Source organism: Dysidea avara, chromosome 12, assembly GCF_963678975.1.
Source record: "Dysidea avara chromosome 12, odDysAvar1.4, whole genome shotgun sequence".
NCBI classification, from domain to species: Eukaryota; Metazoa; Porifera; class Demospongiae; order Dictyoceratida; family Dysideidae; genus Dysidea; species Dysidea avara.
Window position 1 is genome coordinate 20,650,660 of NC_089283.1, and position 6,820 is coordinate 20,657,479.

Sequence of the window (6,820 nt, forward strand, 5' to 3'; positions counted from 1 at the left end):
GATCCAGCTGGGGCTGGGGTTACACTGCATGAGGAAATCGAAGTACACAGGAGTCTGTACAGTGAACTGCAAATTAATCTTTTTGTGTCTGAATGGGATAGAAAGATTAAAAAAATTCTACACTGCTGTATAAAAAAAACACTACACTGTGCTGCTATTCCTCTTTGTTTACACTAACACTTTTACTTTTTTTTTTTTAAACAATAACAGTTTGCTTTTTTTTTAGTTGTGTTTTCTGTTTTGCTTTTTTTTTCGGAAAGCAGACAGCGCAGTGGGGATGGCACTTGCGGAGGGAAGTGACGCCAACATCTGGCCCGCATTATTTTTACCGAAATGCTGACGTCATTATCAGCAGTGCCAATCCCAATGTACGTGTGTTTACATTATGTATTTATAACGTTATTTTTCACGTTGTAAATGCTTGTGGGTTTCGTATCGACGCGTAGTCTACACTAAATACACTCAACTGCTCTAAATTTCACTCAACTTGTTGTAAGTGGCTTGAATGCTGTTAGACTATGACACTGTTAATACATTCGGAACTGTGAGGGAATGAAATTACGTAGCGCCATACTGCTGCGATGCTCATTCAGTTATTTAAATTTCTAATGCGCTTATCTCCTTAATTATCTTGGCGAGTTCGGACGATTTGGAGAGTCTCGTCGTTGGTCTCTGTCTGCGGTGAATAATGAGAGCCATCATGCCACGTCTCAACAATGATGGTGCTTCTAAAAGGCTGGAGCAGCTACGACGAGTGCTCAATACACCATTGAGTGTGAGGAGGTCGCGAGGGGTCCGCAACGCAACCTGAATCTCGTACACCTTGAGCCTGAATCTTTGAATCTTATCACGAGATTTTCGGGAATTTCCCGGATATTGATCACGTGATCTACGACAAATTCGCGATCAGCTGGAGGGGTTACCTCGTGTCGTTCGAGGTGTCGTTGCACTGACTTGGCTAATGCAAGAGCTCACCTTTGTCTGTTGCTAACACTGGTACGTTGTGATAGCTGGCAATAGCTCAGGTGTTGACTGTGTTGTACAATAGTTGGTTATTCGATCAGTGCTAGCTCGATGTCTGAAGTTGCAGTGGATTTGGCTCAGGACTTGGACAGATGCGAGGGCAGCTCGGAGCGAGGTGTGGAAGGCAGACTAAATGATGACAGGTACATAGAAAACAAACCGCTTCGCGTATGGAGGACAGAACTTTGCTGTTAAATCGTGTTAAATCCACGTTTCATCAAGAAGTTTTGTCAAGCTAGGTGAAAAGCCTAATCCTTGAATAAAATCAACAGGCTTAATAGTGTTGAGACTAAATTGAGGACTGAATTGCATGCCATGTTGTGCTTTTTCAATAATACCTAGCTAACAGTCAAGGTTGAAGTGCCAATTTCCTCATATTCATTCTTTGCAAGATACCCTGAAACAAGATTTACAGAAAATGACACCAATGCCCACAGGAATGACATTGTTGCAGATACTTTTGGTAAACCATAATCATTGGGTAGTAGCATCGGCTAGTGGAAATGCTGATAGTGCTGCATGATGTTATTCTATATGATTCTAAGTACTCTTTGCTCCATGAGCACACAAGATTACTGCTGTCGCAACTTGTGTTTACCAAGAACAAGTATTTTACCGTTGGAATTGCTAATGTTAACAAACAATCTGGAGACAATGATTGTGGACTGTTGCAGCCGCTTATATTACCAGTATTGCCCATGGACAAGATCCATCATCAATTGTGTACAATCAAGGCTTGATGAGAGAACACTTACTTTCCTTGAGACTAAAAAAATGGCCCTATTTCCGACTATCAGGGAGAGAAGAGTGCTTCAATCAAAGATTGTGAAAACAGAAGTGTATTGTTACTGTAGGTCACCAAATGACAAGAAAAAGGAAATGGTGCGATGTGGCCAAATGACGTGTAAAGAATGGTTTTACTTTGAGTACATAGGCACTGATAGCAATATTGTACCAGGACAAAAATGGTTTTGTAAAAACTGTAAATGAAAAGTGAAATCCTTACAGTTAATATGTTATGTTAGTGTACACATGGCATGATTACTTGTCATGCATCATCTTGATGTTGGTGTATAGATGCATATAGTACATAGTTTTATTCTGAGTCTCAGTCCAACTTAGCCATCTCCATGGAATGTACTAAAAATGGTGAGGTATATTTATGTACATGATACATCTGCTACAAGAAATATTACACTTGTACATATATGTATAATACAAGCAGCTACAACTGCAAATTGCCTAATGGTACTATAGTGGCAGCCTATATATATATATAAGCTGGACATTCGGAAGTTAAATTTTGGTACAAGGAATCATCACACTGAGCCAGTATGAAGAGCTAGCTAGCTACTGAGTCCATGCTGCTTGATCAGTGTTGTCCAAGTTACGTAGCTACAATGCCAAACTTATATATATGATATTCACTAGCTGAAGAGAGAGAGAAAACCATCATTATTATATATGACTGAGACACAAACATTTACACTAACATTAAGGAATCCTCGGTCACATGCATGCGACCACCAGACAGGGTTGGTTAAAAATGCCTGGGTGGGCATGGCAAGGGAGTACAAAACATAAAGAAAGTATACCGTCATGCATGTACATTTAACTAACTAAAGAGTCAGTCTGCAGGGAGGCAGGAAACCACTCACGACAATCCCTAGCCATAAATATTCTTTGAGATGCTGTAATACACTTCTGCGAAGCAGAATCCAAAACTTCCCTTAGAGCTGCTTTTGACACTAATGTACACCCTCCAGTGCCTAACTGGTAAAGTAGATAATAACAATATATCCTGGTGAACATATTTAGTCGCTAGAATGCCGACCTCTGAGCTTTGGCCGGGCTAAATCCTCGAATCACGGGTGAACCTCACTGCCTGAATCTAGGGTGAATCTCACTGAATATAAACTGAATCTCGGGTGAATCCCACTGAATCTCGAGTGAATCCCACTGAATCTTGGGTGAATCCCACCGAATCTCAGCGAATCTGCATGAATTCCGGGGAATCTTAGTAAATCTCGACTGAATCCCTCGGAATCCCTGAATCTCCGGTGAATCCGTAAAGATTCTGAATCTCGTACGCGATTTCGCTGCGTTGCGGACCCCTCGGGAGGTCGTCTTCCAGTTCAAGAGGTAACCACGTGGAGCTAATCAGTGATTGGTGCCTGTTAACAGCACCAGTGTAGGAATATGTTAGTGTATATAAAATGGGGTATGCGTTTGTGCTGCGACGTCATGGGGCCTGGTAGCACAGCACTGTTGGTGGTGTGGCTCCCCTGGTTGGGTCTGGGGATACCCTTAGCATTGATCTTGGAAGCCAATAATATTCATGCACACTGTATTTTGTTGCATGAGATGAAGCATCCGCTTTCTTGACACGGTCCCAGATGCTAGCTTTCATCCTTGCCCATCCATCCTCCTGGGGGGTTCGCTCACCTGGCTTAAATTCAACTCTTGTTAGTTGTTTGCTCAGCAACTCAGCAGAAGTGCGTGCGTGCGTGCACGCGCATACGTATATGTGCGTACGTACATGTGCGTGTGTGTGTACATGTGTAGTGTGAGAAACCAAAATTATGACAGATAGACAAACAATATCATCTAGCTGGTGAGACTATATTCACACCTATTGTTTGCAAATTGATTGTACAAATTGCCTTGTAAATGATGTTGACACATGCCATAGAATGTTACCTACCTGCCTATGCATTTGATGTCTAGGGCTATGCATCTACAGCTTGACCTTCAAGTGGCTAGAGAGTTTCTTACCAAAGAAGACTATCAAATGTACAATGACATTAATGTGTTATCTTTTAAGAATGTTGCATTCTCAAGGCAGGGGCGAATCCAGGAGTTGGCAAGGGGAGGGGCACAAACAGGCTAAGTTGTAGGTGGTTTGGGAGAGTGGAATCTCTTGTTAGTTGCTGTATATTTGAAGCAGCAAATAATCACCTCTTAGTAATGTTTCACTGTTTATTTTTGCCATTTTAAGCTTTGTAGATGGTTGTGAAGTCTTAAAAGTTGTTTAAAGGCTACCATATAATCTAAATATTTCGAGGGGGAAAATTTTCACTGATTTCACAGTTTTGGGAGTTATCAGTGAAAATTTTAGCCTCGAAATATCATATAATCTAATACATTTTGGGAGTGTTTGTGAATCCACGAAAAATTTATTTTAACAACATTACTCAACCTAACATACACCAGCAGCACATAATTATTTTTAGAGGCACTTAGTATGCACGAAGGTGCTGGGTGACAGTTTGACAACTACTTTGATTTTAGTTTTAGATGAATTTGCAATAAATGGTAATAATTTGCATGTTTTATATAGCTAAACTGATTTTGGCCTATCATTTCAATAAAGGAAGTAGCCAGCCCACTATGCTGGGCTTCTCCACAATGGGATGGAGGGAGGGGATTTGCCCCAAATGCCCCATCCTGGATCTGCCATTGCAAGATATTCTGATGCAATACTAGAATTATACATTGACCATGGAGAATGCACAATATGTTACAGCCTTGAAGGTAAGGAATAGGATAATGGTGTAGTGGAGAAGGGTTGGGAAGGTGCAGTAAACGGTAATCACTATTTGTTGGAAGTGAACAAAACATGATATCTTTCTTTCCTCAGTAATGTATTCCAATATTGTAATGAAGTAATGTCTATGCACAGTACTATGGCCTTCACTGTACATGTTATATTTTAGGGGATGTTTTGAGTATAGGAGATCAGTCGATTGTGGTCAAGCCGGCGATAGCTGAGGTTAGCTTCGCGTCCATCTCCTGCTGGTTCTGACTGAACTTCTCCATAAGAAGGTCGATCTTTTCTTCCACCATCTTGGATCGTGATAAATAATGCAGCCAACCTGTTCACACACATGGCCTAGAGTGAATTAATACACACCACACAGCATTATTTATACCATGCATCACGTGACACTACTACCATATTCATGTGGGAGCTTATTTTCTTGCTAATTCACTGCATTCAATCGCTAGAAAATACATTTCCTTCAGACAAGTGTAACTTGATAACAGCTAAGGCTACGAAATTGATTTTTTCACTGTTGGATGTCGCTTCAGCCCAAGAAGTGCCTTTTGGCATACCACAGCACGTACAATGCATTCTTCATGGACTTACCAGTGTCCTTCTTTGTGTCCCATTCGTCTTTGCTGACAGCAAAAAGTGTTGATTTGGCAGTAGCACTTGATGGCTTCCCATCGTAATGGAAATTGTCCATATTTTACATAGTAGCTACTTTGATTGCAGAGGTGCTTTTCGAACAGTTCTCGATTCGTACTGCTATGTAACGGGTTGAACATAGCTGACAACGAAGCGTAATGGATACTTCACTTTTCAGGCGATAATTGATATAACTGTGGCGCGTGGCGACATTTCTTTCTTTTGATGTGGTATGCGTGGATTCACCAGTCATAATAATTATTATTAATTTTACAAAAAAGTTAACAAACAAGTACACAAAAATGGAATTTTCAACTTAGAGTAGGGACCATAGCACGTCGATAAAAAGTACTGAAACAAGCTAGAGTAGTGCATGATATTAAGTCACAGTACAACAATAAGAAGTGTTATATCCCTACTGTGCATTTCCGTTATGGTACCTTGAGCACAGTATTGATATAACACTTCTTAATGTTTTACTGTGATTTAATATCATGCACTACTCCAGCTTGTTTCTGTACTTTTTATTGATGTGTTATGGTCCCTACTCTAGTTGAAAATTCCAATTTTTTGTGCACTTGTTTATAAATACAATGGAGAGTCAGTTATCTTGTGTGGAAGGCAATCGTATAACTAAAAAGTACGTAAAATCAAAATTACCAATCATCATACAATTACTGTAATTGAACATACATAATTATATTGACAAATTAAACAGTTGATTTGGCATTCAGATAATTAGTGTATGGGCTAATTGATGTTCGTATGATTGACTCTCCACTCACTGTACAACGTTTGTGTATCAACTGATGATTTTAAATAACATACCATATTGTATTACACGTTGAATTTCCTGGTGGCATTAGATTATTTTTTTAATATTTGCAGGAGCTAACTCAGAGAGAAGTGGAATACATTTCACTGTCTAGAGACACAACGGAGGTGGACCTGAAGCAGAGAAGGGAGATCATTAATGGAACTGCCCACTACATTGACCAGGTAAGGACATCTGCTGTACAACTGAAATGAATTACTGAGAGGTGGGCTATGATCTACACCTTTTGGTATAAGACTGTGGAGCATTATCGGCAACATTCCAATAATGGGAAGACTGTAAATTGTGCATGTTACCTACGTACATCCCCCAATTGTTTTAAGTCAATGGTACTAAATAGTAAGGTATGGGTTTCCTAAATCTTTTCTTCATGATGGCTTGACGGTATTGTTCGGGTACAGTGAAGCCCAAACATGCCTTCAAAGTAAATTGCAGGGCTGAAAGAAATACTCAAGTACTTGTTGTTAAGGATTTTAGTACTTGGATAGTAAACTTGGTACTCGAGTACTTGTTAAGATCATGTGATCCAGCTGGTGTCGTCTTTAAAATAACACCATGAAGACTAACCGTAGAGTTTGATTGGTATAAATTAATGCACATTGCTAATGCCTTGTCAGGAACACTAAAATACCAGTGGCATGTGTCTTTTGGGGTACCCTCTGTGCCTTGTCTTTCTTTTTATTTTCAACAATTCTTGATGCTATGAAAGCATATCAAGGCATTAATATTCTGTATCAACACCTTCCTCGAGCAGCATATTTAGATGCCAC

At 40.0% G+C, this 6,820-nt stretch overlaps 1 long non-coding RNA gene across 1 annotated transcript; it reads left to right on the forward strand.

The window, feature by feature from the left end:
• The first annotated feature begins 467 nt into the window (after positions 1-467).
• Positions 468-4,785, forward strand: LOC136241566 (uncharacterized). Its single transcript, XR_010694332.1, has 3 exons — positions 468-783; positions 3,146-3,165; positions 4,740-4,785. It is a non-coding gene; the product is annotated as an uncharacterized lncRNA (long non-coding RNA).
• The last annotated feature ends 2,035 nt before the right edge of the window (positions 4,786-6,820 follow it).